The sequence below is a fragment of the Hemicordylus capensis genome, chromosome 1 (assembly GCF_027244095.1).
Source record: "Hemicordylus capensis ecotype Gifberg chromosome 1, rHemCap1.1.pri, whole genome shotgun sequence".
NCBI lineage: Eukaryota > Metazoa > Chordata > Lepidosauria > Squamata > Cordylidae > Hemicordylus > Hemicordylus capensis.
Window position 1 is genome coordinate 309,191,407 of NC_069657.1, and position 16,851 is coordinate 309,208,257.

Genomic DNA, 16,851 nt, shown 5'->3' on the forward strand with positions numbered 1-16,851 from the left:
CCCTTGAGCATCCTCTTCACCCAGGGGTCCCCGGTCGAATCTAGTACACCCCTAGCTTGCACTTCAAAGGCCAGAGTAGAGACATAACCACCCATAGTAGAGACAGCCTTACCCGTCCCATAAAGAGACACCAGGAACTGCATTAAATGCTCCACGGGCACTGGCCACTCCTTCACAAGGCCCTTCCCTATCCTGAAGGCTGCAAAAGCCGCAGCTTTTGCCTGGTAACTAACCCTGGTACCGAGCGCCAAGGAAGCCTTGATAGCCTGCTGCACCTCTACACATCAAGTCGCCAAAGGGCTTCCGGCATGGGCTCTGGGTTCTGCATAGCTTCTGGCACTAGCTCCCAGAACCTGTCCAACTGAAAGTGAGACAGGGCACCAGCGATGTTATTCTGAAGCCTGGGCACATGCCTAGCTACAAACAAAATGTTGGCGCCTAGGCATTGCAATATGAAAGCCTGCAGCAGGCCCATGACCCAAGGCGAGCAAGAGGTCTGGGAGTTAACCACCTGGACCACTGCCTGGTTGTTGCACCAGAAATGAACCGTGGAGTTAGCGAACTCACCAGCCCATAAGTACACCGCCACGACAATGGGAAATAATTCCAGAAAGGTAAGATCCCGTGTAATACCATCACGCTCCCAATTGGCCAGCCACCGCCCTGAACACCACCGCCCTCAGAAGTAGACTCCGAAACCTATGCCCTCCACTGCATCGGAATGCACCTGCAACTCAGCCTCGAGGAGCTGCTCAGCCCTCTAAAATGGGATGCTATTAAAGCCATCCAAGAAGGCGGCCCAAACGGCCAAATCTGCCCTGACTCCCTCTGTGATTCGCGTCTTGTGGTGGGGAGCCTTTAAGTCCACCATGAGGTCACAGAGTTGCCTCAAAAGCACCCTGCCAGGTACTACCACCCGAAAGGCGAAATTAAGGTGACCCACCACTACCAGTAGCTCTTTGAGCGTGGCTTTACCCGCTGACTGCAAGGCCCCCAAGAGGCCCCGCAGAGTCTCTAGTTTCTCGAGCGGGAGGTGCGAAGAGCATGCCACTGTGTCCAACTCAATCCCGAGGGAAGACAGATGAGTAGTCGGCCCCTCGGTCTTTCCCTGAGCAAGGGGAACACCCAGCGCCCCTTCTATTTGTGTGAAACACTGCAAAAGGAGGTGGCAATCTGCCTGCGAAAAGGAAGTGGTGGAGAAAATGAGCTGTGGACATAGAGCCCACCATTCTTCTGACCGCCCATTCTAAAAAGGTGCTAAAGGCCTCAAAGGCAGCACATGAGACTGAGCAACCCATAGGGAGCACTAGGTCGAAGTAATATTTCCCAGCATAGGCAAAGCCTAGCAGGTCGAAATCATCAGAGTGAACAGGCTGCAGGCGAAAGGCGGATTAGATGTCACACTTGGCCAGCAAGGCGCCGACCCCCCAATCCCTTACCATGCTCACTGCCACATCAAAAGACGTGTAGTGAACAGAGCAGAGATGGTCGAGAATACAATAATTAACAGAACCACCCCACCCCCCCACCCCCAGGATACAACAGATGGTGTATCAGGCGAAATTTGCCCAGGGTCTTTTTAGGGACCACACCCAGTGGTGATAGCCTCAAGTTGGGAAAGTGGGGGTCGTCGAAGGGACCAGACACCCTACCTGCCAGCACTTCCTTACCTATTTTTCTAGTTACCATCTCTTCCATGCCTATTACGGATTTGAGGTTGTTAGAAGTGAAAGCAATCTGACGTGAAGTGGAGGGGAACCTAAACTCAACAAAGCAGCCGCTTTTCTATCAGGGTAATCGACCAACAGTCACTCCAGAATCGCCAGCTTAACTGGACTGGGCCCCTTTACCCTGAGGGGGTGTTGGGGGGGGCTCCTTTCTTCCACTACCTGGCCGGGGTCTGGGTCTCGTCCCCCACCCCTGAGCTCTCGGGCAAGCGGAACTCGGGTGCTTGGGCCCACACAAGCCACAGGTATGTTTAAATCTACAGGTTTGCCTGCTTAAGCGGCCACTGCTGTTCTATTCCCAGCAGACCAGGTGGGGTTTAACCCACTGCTGTCCCGCCCCAGCCGGGGATGCCGTGGCTATTGGCTTGGAAAGTAGGTGTCCTCTGTTGGGCCTATCACCCTCTATTGACTGCGTAGGAGACATGATAAGTGCCCAAAGCTCCAAGTGGGGCGCATCCCAGGGCAGGGTGGGGTCCAAAGCAGCCCGCATCCTAAAACTTTCATCGTACTTGACCCAGGCAGAGCCCGCAAAGTCAGATACTGCCCTATGAATAATGTCTAAGTGCTTAACTAGGGCCAGGCCCCTCGCTGGCTGTGACTTCAAAAGTACCCCCATATAAACCGTATAACAGGAAAGCCAGTTGTTCCAATACTTTTCTACAGGCTTACATTTTGTCACTTCATGGTCCTTACAGGACTCCCCCTCTTTATGCTTAACATCAAGCTCCCTGAATAGCAGTGAAAATATGTCCACAAACTCCCCTTTTAAGATTTTCTCCTTAGTAGCTGGCAAGAGATGATCTCTCAGTTGCAAGCCCAGGGCTCCATAGGGAGAATGTTGTGGTGGAGGCAGGACCCCCCTAGGATAAAAACCTGACCCCTGAGCAGAACTTACCATAGGTGCCCCTGAAGGGAGAACTGCTCCTTGCCACACCTGCTCTGCCACCCCTTGTGTGCTAGCTAAGGCCCCAGGCACTCCCCCGGCCATCCCCAGCCCCCACGATTGTGTGTATGTAGCCCACCATGGGGCAATGCCCCATCCCCTGGCAGCTGGTATCGGCCAGGGAAACAGCGGCCACTGGCCGGTACCGCCGTGTGGTGCATCTGGCTCAGGCTTACCCAGGGTGGTGGAAGCTGCTGGCTCCGCTGCCTTGGGTTCTGCTGCTCTTTGCTGGACTGCAACCACTGCTTTGGGATCATCTGGAACCACCAAAGGCTGATCTGGCGGGTTGTTGGGCCCGGCTGGCCCTGATGGCGATGCCCCTTGCTCCATTGCCGTTAATCTAGCAGATAAAGATTTTAGCAACTGTGCCCTAGCAGCCCCTCTCGTGCACGTATGGGGCTTTCCAGGCACCCCAGATGGGCCCGCTATCTTGTTTGAAGGCATCGCCTTGACGCACACCAAGGCCTCCATTCTTTGTATGAGACCCCAAATGAGAGTCATTTCCTTGTCATCACCATCCAATGATGAGGGCTGAGGTGCAGGCCATTTGGGAGGCCTAACTGGCTGGCCCCCTGTTTTTCCCCTGGCCTTTTTGGGAGGCATAGTCACCCTTAGGGAAAACAGCAAAACCTTGGCTTACAAAATGATCTTGCTGCCCGGTCACCTCAACCAAGGGCGGACCCCCTCCCTGCTTGCAAGCCCCAGCCAAAGCCCCGCAAGCAGATCCCAGACTTTCCAAGGCACCCCAGGGCAACTATCGCTGACTGCACCTCCCAGCTATCTCCCCCTGCCCCCAGGCAGAGACAAATTGCCGCCACGGTGCCCCACCGCCGACCCAACCGCTGGTCCCCAGAGGCCCGAAGGCCCAAACCGTAGCTCCAATGGCCGCTCCCAAGTCCTCCGCAAAGCCTCACTCAGCCGCAGATTCCACCGCCACGTCTCCTCGCCGCCGACCGACCACCCAGATTCCAAGCCCCAACACAGCCTGAAGGCCCGACTGCCGTTGGCCTTCTTCGAAGAGGAGCTCCCGTGCTGAGCTCCTCTTCCTTTGGAATCTCGTGCTGGACTGAGAAGCTGGGGCGGGGAAACGCCGGAACTTTCCATAAGCCCTGCCCCCGGCAGCCTGCTGCCCAATTAGATTCCTCTGGGACAAATTGCCCTCTCACCTGCATGAGGTGTATTTCTACGCTGCACCATTAGGAGGCTATCATAAGAATGTTTATGTTTCTGCTCTGTCTAGATTGGGCTGTTCTGTATGTACAGTGTTTAATGAGAATGGGTTTAAATTATTTTAGTCATTTTTAAAAATTGGATACAATCCAGCAAAAGTCAATCATGAATCAATCCCATCCCTTTATTTCACTGGGGCGTAGTTGCAACTAACTCTTGCTGGGTTGTGCCCACAGTATTATTGATTATTTTAAAAAACCCATCCAATCTTATGGCATAATTCCAGGCTAATATGACCAATGGAACCAGCACTTCAGCCTGCTTCTCATTTGATACTGGTAGCATGGTTGTTGCTGAAAAGGAAAACTGTGTGGGTACTTTTCCACAGTGGAAGACTGTTGTGTTAATTGTATTACTTATAACTCATCTTTCTTTCATGGTGAAACACAATAGAGTGTACATAGGGTTCCCAGGCACTCACCAATCCAGCATTGACCAAACCTAGACCTACTTAAGGCAAGAGGGCTGCGTCTTCTGCCCTCAAACCGTGCCCTGGGACCAGGCTCTTTTTCAGAGTTTTGTGCATCTTTTAAAAAAAAAATTGGCCTGAGAACATAGGAACCACTTCACACAACCAACTTCTCATGGGCAAAGGAACCATGCTGTTGATTTTCTTAGTGGCAAAAATCCTGCCTATTGTGTGAAGTAGGCTTTCAGATTGACTAAATGTAGGGATTTGTGAGCTTAAGGGATGCCTCTCAAGCTAAGTGGTGGAATTAGATTGGACTATTCTTTCTTTTGGATTGGATGGAGTTTTGATTACAATGCAGGTGAAAATCCATTCATTCTTCCTTGTTAAGTAAAATGCTTCATGTTGTCTCCAGTTTTTGCTATGCATGCATTTTAATAGCTGCTAGGGCTAGAGGTTTTTTTTTTTTTTAAAAAAAAGCTCTTTCCATCATTTTTTAAAAATCCTCTTATTTTTTAACTTCATTTTGCAATGAATTCATAATCCACAGTTGAATGGTATGAACATGAATGTCATACTTCAAATGTCTAAAAGACCTGCAGGCTGATTGCCGCCCCCGCCCACCAGGCCAATTCCAAAGACCACTGTTTACAGTCCTTTCCCACACAGTTGTGAGAATACCTAAGGCTTGCCCAAACCAATGAAAAAGAATAATTGGGATGAGAGAATACCCTTGTCTCTGCTTCTGCATTGCTCCTCCTCTCCCTGTAGTCAGAGGTGTGTGCTGGAGTTGGCACTGGTTTCTCCAGTCCACTGCAGCCAACCATGCCACGTGGCCAGCCTGCATCAGGGTCTCATACGCGCCTGTGAATTGCTGAGAAAATGAATGTATCCACAGCAAGCAGAAGTAGAGATAACAGGGTAGAAAAAGAGAAAAGCGGAGGGGGGTTGAAGGAAAGGGGGAAACAGAGGTGGGAGTGCAGGGTGACCTGTGAGGTAAGGAAAAAGGGGGTTAATACAGGCAGGGTTCGGAGAAAGTAAAGGGAATTTTACAAGCTGTGTAGAGGCAGGTTACCTGCGGTACAAAGAGACTGAAGAATTGGAGAAGAGGAAGCTACCTGTGAAATTGAGAGGCCTTCTCTGTGGCTAACCTGGGGCTTTGGGATATATGCCCTGTCAAAATAAGAGCGTCTCCATCTCTGGTTGCTTTTAAAAAGACCTCAGGACACACCTATTTTCTAGGCTTTTAACTGAAATTAATTTTAAACTGTTTAATAGTATTTATCCCATGACACTTTTATTCTGTAAAATTGTTTTAATTGGTTTTACTCTTTTATATTTGTTGTGTTTTAAATTGCTTACACTGCCTAGAGCAGGCCTGCACAATGCACAGGGGCCAGATCTGGCCCACAAGGACTTTTTTGCTGGCCCCTGGGGTGGCCCAAAGTATTGTGGTGCTTGAGGTGAGGTACAAATGCCGCCTTGCCCCATGGACCTGGTAGGGGTCACCCCCCTTTCAAAACTGACCATTGAAGGCGTTGAAAGCGCATGGGGGACAAGGAAGAGGAAAGGAGCCTCCTCTTCCCTCATCATGCTGTGGGTAACTAATACTTGCTTTCATTAATATTTTTATTAACTAATAATAGCTTTCATTAATATTTTAAATAATTAATTTTAATGTAATCATTAATGTGCTGAAAATTTACCTTGGCCCCTGCCTATAAAGTCATGGTTGGTTCTGGCCCACCAGGGTATTTGACTTGTACATGCCTGGCTAGAGATCCACATATCAGAGAAAGAGAGAGACAGAGACAGAGAGAGAGAGAGAGAGAGAGAGAGAGAGAGAGAGAGAGCAGGGAGGGGTGATCAGAGATATGATCCAAGTTTGGCCTGTGGCGGTGGTGAAGGAGAAGAGACGATGCTTTAGGTGGAGGGAGAGAGAGAGAGAGAGAGCATAAGAAATATGTGGATGCAGAAAATTATTATAAGATGATATACAGGAGGTATTTGACACCAAAAAAATTAGCGTTAATGTATAAAAATGTTCCAAACAAATGTTGGAAATGTGGACAATGTGAAGGAACTTTTTTTCATACAGGTGAAACTCGGAAAATTAGAATACCGTGCAAAAGTCCATTAATTTCAGTAATGCAAATTAAAAGGTGAAACTGATATATGAGACAGACGCATTACATGCAAAGCGAGATAAGTCAAGCCTTAATTTGTTATAATTGTGATGATCATGGCGTACAGCTCATGAAAACCCCAAATCCACAATCTCAGAAAATTAGAATATTACATGGAACCAAGAAGACAAGGATTGTAGAATAGAACAATATCGGACCTCTGAAAAGTATAAGCACGCATATGTATTCAGTACTTGGTTTGGGCCCCTTTTGCAGCAATTACTGCCTCAATGTGGCGTGGCATGGATGCTATCAGCCTGTGGCACTGATGAGGTATTATGGAAGACCAGGATGCTTCATTAGCGGCCTTCAGCAATTCTGCATTGTTTGGTCTCATGTCTCTCATCCTTCTCTTGGCAATGCCCCATAGATTCTCTATGGGGTCAGGTCAGGCGAGTTTGCTGGCCAATCAAGCACAGTACACTGTATACTTTTCAGAGGTCCGATACGTACTGAAACAATTCTTCCTAGCAGCTTAGGACAGCAGGATGGCAAACAAAGGACTATTTAATTTTATCTTCACAACAACCCTCTCAGGTAGGATAGGTTGTGAGATAGTGATTTGCCCAAGGCCACCCAGTGAACTTTATGACTGAATGGAGCCTTTGAATGCAGGCCCCTGCAATCCAAATCTGGCACTATCCACTATGCCCTGTAGCTCTCAGGTTCTTTGCCTGAGATGCTCTTGGAACAATGCTATGCTGCAGCAGCTTTCTGTTTGTGCTGATGTCTTTGGCTGCAATTTCATAAGTTCTTTGCAAAAACAAAGTGGTAAAAACACAATCATTTTGGCAAAGGCTACTCTCCATCGAGGACAGTGTGTCAGATAAGGACGATTGGCATTTCCTTATCTCCCTCATAAGTGGTCTATGGAATGTATGAATAAATGCTTGATGGTCCCCCAGGACCCATGAAGAGATGTCCCTTCTCCCATCATGGAAACAAAATAAATGACAACAGCTATTCCTCACTCCTTGGTCTCACCAGATAGTCTCCAACATTTGAGTTACTGAAAATGTAGACACAAATCTAGACTTTTGCTTTTCCATTAGTCTTATATTTCATCTTCGGCTGTTATCCTAACCAGAGTTTTAGATGCACATCCTATTGAAATCAATTTCCACAGTTTATACTATTCCACATCATCCCAATCCTAAACATGATAGTATAAAGCAACCTCTTGATTGGCTCTGACTGCTGCCCAGAAAATATGCAAGAGACTCCAGGAGGGCCACATATCTATTCCACACTTATCTGTGACCACATCCATTCAGAGACCCTTAAGCTGGTCCACAGTAGATGCACATACCTACATTTGGGCTGATGTTTGTATTTTGTGATGGTGACAGTGATCAGATGATGGCAATATTTGCTTGCATGTATTACTCAGGCTGCATGACCCTCTCCTAGGTCATGTTTCTTAAGAGTTTGTTCACGTCCCAAGGCAAATCCTATCTTCATAGTCCATATATTCAGGGCACTTCAATCCATGCTGGGCTTCCCATCTTCAATCCATGATGCTCTTCCCCACCTCAGCCCCCAGCCCCAAAGTTCTGTAGTGTCATCAGCTTCTCCCCCACCCCATTTTTGAATTGGTTATTTAGTTTCAGTTGCTATAATAGTTGGGTGAGTGCTGGGGTTCCTTCTGCTGTTGCCTGCCTGCTTTTGCTTCCCCTATGGGGCTGCACCCTCAGGTTAACATCTGCGGGAAGTGTGGGCAGGATTGGGACCAGTCCCTGAGTGACTCAGCTGTTCCTTGGGTCACCTGCTCAGTTTGGGGCTTTATAGGAAGGCTCCTTGTGGTGGCAGGGTCACCACCAAAGGGGTCGCCCCTTTGGGGGAGCCACTTCAGGGGAGAATGAGGGTGAGAGCTAGAGGGCTTCTGTTTAATTAGTTTTAAGCTGTTCTAGACTTGGACTGAAGTTGCTATAATGTGTTTGGGTTCATCTGGAAATGGGGGGACAGGGGGCGCCTTTGTTGACTATGGGGCAGCTATCCTAGTGGTGGTGGGGAATAGAAGTAACGTTGGCAGGTCAGTGGGCCGTTCCAGGGGAAGAGTAGTCAGAAATTTAATAGCTGTCTCCCCTTCCGGCTGTCCTGCCAGCTCTTTGACCACTGCCAACAACCCACATAGCTTTTCCCTGCTCCTCTGTAATGCCAGGTCGGTCCAAAATAAATCTGAACTCATCCATGATTTGATCCATGATTTGATCATGGATGAAGGGGCCAACCTGGTATGTATTACCAAGACTTGGTTGGGGGAGGCTAGTGGTCCAGTTTGGTCCCAGCTTCTCCTTCCAGGATATTCTGTAGAGGAGCAGGTGAGGGGACGTGGGCAGGGAGGTGGCGTGGCTGTGGTCTATAAGGATAACATCTCCCTTACCAGGGTCCCTGTCAGGGTATTGGGCCATATAGAATGTGTGTACTTGAGTTTGGGGACCAGGGATAGATTGGGACTTCTGTTGATGTACCAATCGCCCCGCTGCCCAGCGGAATCCCTTACTGAGCTCAAGGACTTGGTTGCGGAACTCGCATTGGAGTCTCCCAGACTCTTGGTGCTGGGGGACTTCATTGTTCATTTCGGGACCAAACTGTCTGGGGTAGATCAGGAGCTCATAGCAGCCATGACAACTATGGGCCTATCCCAAGTGGTCTCTGGACCGACACATATTGCGGGTCACATGTTTGATTTGGTATTTTACTCTGATCAGGGTGGTGTTCTGTGGGTGGGGACTCCTGTGATTTCCCCATTGTCATGGATGGACCACCATCTGGTTAAGGTTGGACTTACAACCACTTCCCACCTCCGCAGGGGCGAGGGGCCCATTGGAATGGTCAAGAGTTTCTAGCTATTTGAGACAGAGCATTGAGAATGATGTTTTAACATTGAAATATGTTTGCTCAAGTTTGGTAAGATCCTTGTTTTTAAATTATTATACTTACTCATTAAAGCAGTCTTAATATTTTGTCTGGAGTAAAGGAGAATGCATATATTATCACCACTATATCATCTTCTTCCCATCTGTGTTTGCACAGTCTGTAGCAAACACTGGGCTTCAGCCAGGATGAGGCCAGTGGCTGCACCATCTAGTTTGGAGCACCAATGCAGCTTCCCTCAGAATGTTTTTGAAAAACAGGCTCTTAAACAGGCTCTTAAATGTTGTGATAGGACAATTTCAATGAAAGTTGCAGAGCTTGGACCAGGATCCTTTCAGGTTTTAGAATAGTTCAGAGGTGGCTGGTATCCCCCACCAAGTAGTAGTGCTCCATCCACCTAACCCACTTAGTTCCACTCACCCAAGATTCTTCCTGGCATAGAGGAATGTTTTAAAAATGCTTAACATGTTGAATCATCCTGAAAAGAAATATCTCTTTAGCTATTATGAGTGCAAGCATGACAGGATACTTAAAGAAGGTAATGGGTGACATTCCTTCTTCAGAAACAGGTTTTTATAACTTTAAACTAACTACAGTATTCTTGTTCCAATTATGTGTTCCCAAAGCTAACAATTAATTGATGAGCTTGCTGTGAGAAAGAGTGAACTTTTACCATGATTATCTTGTATACTTTTAAGTTTGATGCAAAAACCAGGCCTTTTGCATTTCTTCTTGTACTCCACTGTTTTCCATTTCCTCTCTCTATACCCATCCATATGTATATATGCATGCCTACCAAAGATTTCAGTTCATGCATCTGATGAAATGAACTGTTGAACGCAAAGGTTTATGCTAGATGGAATAAATATTTTAGTCTTAAAGGTGGCAAAAATACTCTTTGCTGTTAAGATCAACACGGCCACCCCTCTGGAAGTTAAAATATACATTTGTGCTTGGGTTTGGTGACAGGATTATGGAAATGTCTGTTGGTTTGAGGAAATAAGTGGTTTTCCATTCATTACTTGGAATTGTGAGACTCCTTCCTAGTGAGGAAGGCTAGTGATGATCTTGAAGCAGAATGGGCTACACAGCCAGGATCTCATGATGAGAAATAGGGAGCTGCCTAATATTGAACTAGATTATTGGTTCATCTAGCTCAGAAATGTTTACACTGAAAGTCAATGGTCTCTCAGCCAGGGAACTCTTTCCCCACCTATTTCCCCACCCTACCTGTGCTATGCCAGAGAACTACAGCCATCTCCATGTGAGAGGCCATGCATTGCTTTTTCTGGTGGCGCAGTGGTAAAACTGCCGCCCTGTAACCAGAAGGTTACAAGTTCCATCCTGACCAGGGGCTCAAGGTTGACTCAGCCTTCCATCCTTCCGAGGTCAGTAAAATGAGTACCCAGAATGTTGGGGGCAATATGCTAAATCATTGTAAACAGCTTAGAGAGCTCCGGCTATAAAGCGGTATATAAATGTAAGTGCTATTGCTATTGCTATTTTCTAGGATTGTCTCCTGCATGTCTGCTTGGGTGCTTCAACTCTCAAGGAGAAAAATGACAGCTTCCATGAAGAGACTCCTTGGCTCATTTCCACATGACTCCTCAAGAGTGACAGTGCACATCTATGGTACTTTAATAACTGCATCACTGGACCATTTTGGCCATCTGTGTCTAAGACTGAATGAGGTCATTCACACAATCAAAAACTGAGGCTATTCTCACAATGGAAAAAAACTGGGGAGCCCAGCCCAGTTTTCCCCCATTGTGAGAACCACCGGGCTCAAGCACAAGCCCAGTGCTTCTCTGGCAGCTAGCCCGCCAAAGAAGCCCTCCCCTTAATCCAGGTTAGCAGAGTGAGTGCTCTGGTCATGTGTCACTGTGGCACAGCTCCATGCTGCAGTTACACATGAGGAGACCCCCCCCGGGAGGTTGAAACAAGCCTCCCAGTCCCCAACCAGCTAGTGACAGAGCTGGTAATCATATGGGCGGTCAATTGGCTGCCCAGGGATGGCTCGGTGATCGCCTGCAGAGAGGGGTAAGTTAACCCGCTCTCCATGCAGACCCGCCGGAAGCCTTTCTCACTGATCATGAGAAGAGCTTCAATGTGTTCTATCTGGGTTTGGGAGCTGTGTGCTCCCTTCCTTGGAAGCAAGGTTGGGGGAAAACCAAAAGTCAAAAGCAAAGTAAGAGAAAAAGCTACCCAGTTTTCCTCCTACCTTGCTTCCACGCAATCGCTTCTGCCCAAGTTTTCCTCTTACTTTGTTTCCACACAACCAAAAAGTGGGAGCACACAGAGTTTCAAAACCCAGGTAGAACACAGGTTTTTGACTGTGTGAATGACCTCAATTTTGGATTGTGTAAATGAGCTTAATTTGTTTTTCAGTGCTGAATATAAATGTGAAATTTCAAGATGGGGGAAAATCATTGTGCATCTGATATAGATTCTGAGTACTTTTCTTAATCCACAACATTTGAAAATGAGGACACACTGAGCCAGGTCTCACAATCCGTGAGACCTGGTTTGGTGGGTTGAGCGGGGAGAGAGCACTTGGCGGCCGGATAGGCCGCCCACATGATTGCTGGCTCCGTGATGGAGCCGGTGGGGGCTGGGGGAAGCAGGGGCCAATTGGCCACCGCAATGTCCAGCATGCCCTGCGCAAGCATGCAGGGCATGCTGGTGAGACCCCCGGAGCCAGGATGTGGCTTTTTGCCTCCCCTCCGGGGGTCTCCTCATAACTAGCCATGGCATGGAGCCACTCCGTGGCGCAGAGCTGCTCCACAGCTACTCATGATCCGATAGCCCGGGTTTGCGGAGCACTCGCTCCGCAAACCTGGGCTAATGGGGGGGTACTTGAGCGGGTTAGCTGCTCAAGAACCACTGGGCTCACAGCCAAGCCCGGTTGTTCTCACGATTGAAGAAAATCGGGCTAGAGGAGGCTTGCCCAATTTTCTTCAATCGTGTGAATAGCCTCATTCTTTTTTGTTGTGTTTGTATAATGATTTTATCATCACCATGCTTCAGGATCATAAGAGTGATGTGGGCTAAATTAAATATACATTTCCAATTGTTCCATAGGCATTTTCTAGGATGCAAAGAATAATTCTTTGGCTTGCCCAAGGGTGTGCTGTAGTATGCTGTCCCCATCTATTATCTATAGTCATTCATCTTTGCCCTGACAGTCATGTCTACCTTGGTCTGCTGGAAACTGTTGCAAACCAAGAGCTGTTGTTTAGTTAAAGAAATCTTAGTTGCTAAATAGTATGCATTTTAGTTGAATAATCAGTTGATTAAACTTGCATATGTTTGCATTAGGTGAAAACAATAATTTTGAAGCAAGAAGTCATTTGGAGACTGTTCTGAAAAACGAGAGCTGAAGTGTGGAGTTCCACTAGGCTCCATACTGTCTCCAATGCTTTTTAACATCTACATGAAACTGCTGGGACAGATCATCAGGAAGTTTGGTCTGGAATGATATCAATATGCTGATGACACCCAGATCTATTTCTTCATCAGGAAATGGCATGACCCCCCTAAGTGCCTGTCTGAAGGCGATATTGGGCTGGATGAGAGATAACAGGCTAAAGTTGAATCCTAACAAGACAGAGGTACCATCTGTAGGGGGTCGGGATCTGAGAGATGATTTAGATCTGCCTGTTTTGGATGGGGTTACACTCCCCCTAAAAGATCAGGTTCGTAGTCTGGGAGTGCTCCTGGATCCCGAACTCTCCCTGGTTTCTCAGGTTGAGGCTGTGGCCGGCGTGCTTTTTATCAGCTTCGGCTGATACTCCAGATACATCCATTTCTGGAGACAAATGAGCTTTAAATGGTGGTGCATATGCTGGTAACCTCTAGGCTTGACTACTATAATGCACTCTATGTGGGGCTGCCTTTGAACATAGTTTGGAAACTACAATTGGTACAGAATGCGGATGCTAGATTGGTCTCTGGGTTTACCCAAAGGGACCATATAACACTGATTCAAAAAAAAAACCAGCACTGGCTGCTAATATGTTTCCGAATGAAATACAAAGTGCTGGTTTTTACGTATAAGGCCCTTAATGGTTTAGGTCCAGGGTACTTAAGAGAGCGCCTTTCCTGTCATGAACCCTGTCACCTATTAAGATCATCTGGAGAGGTCTGGTTATGGTTGCCACCAACTATGTGGCTGCCCCAGGGCTTTGGAACACACTCCCTGCTGAAATAAGAGCATTTCCTTCTCTGTTTGCTTTTAGGAGGACCTTGAAGACATACTTGTTTTCGCAGGCTTTTTACTGAAATTTGAAATGTTAATTTTAATTGATCTATTGTGATTTTTATGTTTTTATGAATTTTAAATGTGGTGTTTTATATTATGTTTTAATCTGTACACTGCCTAGAGAATTCTATACTAGGTGGTATAGAAATGCAATCAATCAATCAATCAATCAATCAACCGTGTATTTTCATAGTTGTGGAAGAGACATTCCTGTCTGTCTGAAAGCTTCATTTAAAATGGCTTGCCATCTTGCAGTTTTTATAAGAACTTGAATTGAAAATAGTGGCTGGCATCCAGAGTAGTGCTGCACTGGTGCAAAGGTGGTTGACCTCCTTTGCATCATCATGTGATATCATGTGCATCTAACAATGCATCATCATGTGAACAGGGAAGGGGCAATTTTCAACAATTTCCCCTCCCCTCTGAAAGCCACTGTGCATCACAGAAATATGTCCTGAGGACTAAACAACCCTCAGGGACATCTTTCCTTGGTGTACAGTCCACTGGAAGGAGAGGGAGTCAAAAATTGCCCCTTTCCTGGAACTCTGTTAGTCTGGATGACAGCCACTGTTGCACCAGTGCAGCACCACTACTTTGGATGTCAGCCAGTATTTTATTAAAAAGAAATTTGCAGCCTGATTAATCAGGACACCTTTTAATCAATTATAAGTTTTTTGAATCAATTAATCATATTAGATTAAATGTTATAGCCCTAGTTATTCAAAAGAACAGAAGGTTAAAGCTTTAATGTCAAAAGGAAACCATTTGTAACTTTATTTTTAAAACTCCTTTGACATTTCTGAATCTTCCTGTTCGATTCTGTTAAATGACTATATTGTTTCCAAAATGTCACATATTGAATGCCTTGGAGAATGAAATCTTCAGCTTATAGGAGAGGATGAGAATGCATAGTCCTCATGGGGACCGCCTACACTCCCTGCCAACTTACACTCTTCAACTTCTACTTCAGTGATGCCAGCTCCCCAAGAGGACAGTTGAGCTTCCTTCTCTGCTCACTATGACTTCTTGTCAGTGGTGAACATTTTGATACAGACACATTTTCAGTGGCTGCTAGTAAGAAAATGGCAAGTGCACTTGAGAATGGCTCCCGGGCAGAATCAAAATTGCTATGCATGTTTGAAGATTTCTCATCTATTTTCTGTTGGTTTTATACCTCCACCAGTTACTACTTCTACCTGAGTTCTTTAATATATATGCTTCTTATCTTATATCAGGTTTAATAGTATCATTCCCTACTCTAATTTGTAAGAAGAAATAGGGCTCCAACCTGCCTAAAGGTCAGGCCCTCTGATCCAGAAACCTTGCCTTCTAATCCTAGATGTGTCAGCTGTGATGATCCTCAGAAGCTCTGGGAAGGGCTTTCCATCTCAAATAGCCTTGCAATTTTCATCATTAAAATGCATGATTATGTGTGCATATTTATTCCAAATCTGCACATCCTAAAACCCTAGGGTTACTTTGTGTTTGGTGATATGATTAAAATAATTCTCTGTATGCCTTCTATACACTTAGTATGCCTACTCACCTTATTTTTAACATGTGTTATCTATATATCTATATATCTATATATCTATATATCTATATATCTATATATCTATATCTATATATCTATATCTATATATAGATATATAGATATATAGATATATAGATATATAGATATATATATAGATATATATATATATATATATATATATATATATATATATATATATATCTTACCCAGTTCTTCATACTCTCTATGTTCTGCAGCAGTCTAAACAAGTTTTCTTTCATCATTTCAGAATAGCACTCTATTCCACTTTCCACCATCTGTGTTATCTCTGAAGGACTCTTCCTCCACCCCACCTTATTTATTTTTATTGCCATTCAGTTCTTTCATAGAAAAATATCCTTGGGTAGTAATGATTCTTTAGCAACCACATCCTGAGATGCCTATTAATATGATCTAGCAGGACTCAAATAAGTTTTTGGCAGCCCCCCTGTCTGGATTTAATTATTTGCCTTTTTGTCACTGGGAGAAGCATTACAATTTCCTAGCAGATCAGCTTTCTGTCATCCTTTTTCTCCATATTTGCAAAAATTTCTGGTAGCTTGGAGCAATGTCTCTTCTTCACTGTCACGGGCCACTATTAAGATGGTTTTTCTGCCCACTTGTTTTGCTCACAGTTCTTCAAAATCTACTTATATACACGTATTTGCATGATTTCTTTATAAACCATGCATCTTGTGACTTAGGAATCTGAAGCCAAGCTTGAAACTGTTTCATTCTACATTGAGTTCACTCTTTACTAGATTAAAACAGGTAGGAAATCCAAAGAATAAATAATATTTTTATCCTTCAAAGATGCACAGGAAAAATTCAATTAACAAGAAACTAAAATTAGTACAAAACCACTTATGTGTATTTTAAAATGGGATTATTTTAAAGCTAGGAAGATCAAAAGTTTCAAAACCCATTTGCAAACAACAGGAAACTCAGACTTTCTGAAGAAATTGGGAAAGTAGAGAATGACTAATACAACTACTGCTTTTTTAATTCTGCTTCTATTTTTGTGTTACTTTATTCTAAACATATGCAGGAAACCAACTTACATTCCTATGGCCATCAATACCACTCACTTAAATTTACTAGCAGAATGATCCTATCCTCATGCTGCCAGTAAAGGTAAGATAGGATTGTTCCTGCCTTCATAGAACACTGCACTGCTATGGCAGATAGAAGTTGCATCCTTATATCAGTGGAGCAACACCAGAGGAAAGGGGGGAAAGTGGACAAAGTGAGAAAAGCAGATTTTAGGACTCTGAAATAAATGGGATGTGAGTTGATGTCTGGCACCTTGATTCTAAACCACTTGGAAGTAGAAATTTCATTTCAATGGACCTGATTATATAGTACCTTTCTTCCAAGAACTGGATTCATATCATGGAACTCCCAGCAGCTTTTGATGTCATCGACCATGGTATCCTTCTGGGTCATCTCTCTGGGTTGGGACTTGGGGACACAGTTATATGGTGGCTCTGTTCCTACCTGGAGGGTTGTACTCAGAAAATGGTGCTGGGGGATGCCTGCTCCACCCCTTGGCCTTTGGCCTATGCAGTGCCACAGGGATCTATTCTGTCCCCTAAGCTGTTTATTTTATTCATTTATTTAACATATTTATATACCACACAAAACGCAATAAAAACAACAAATAAAA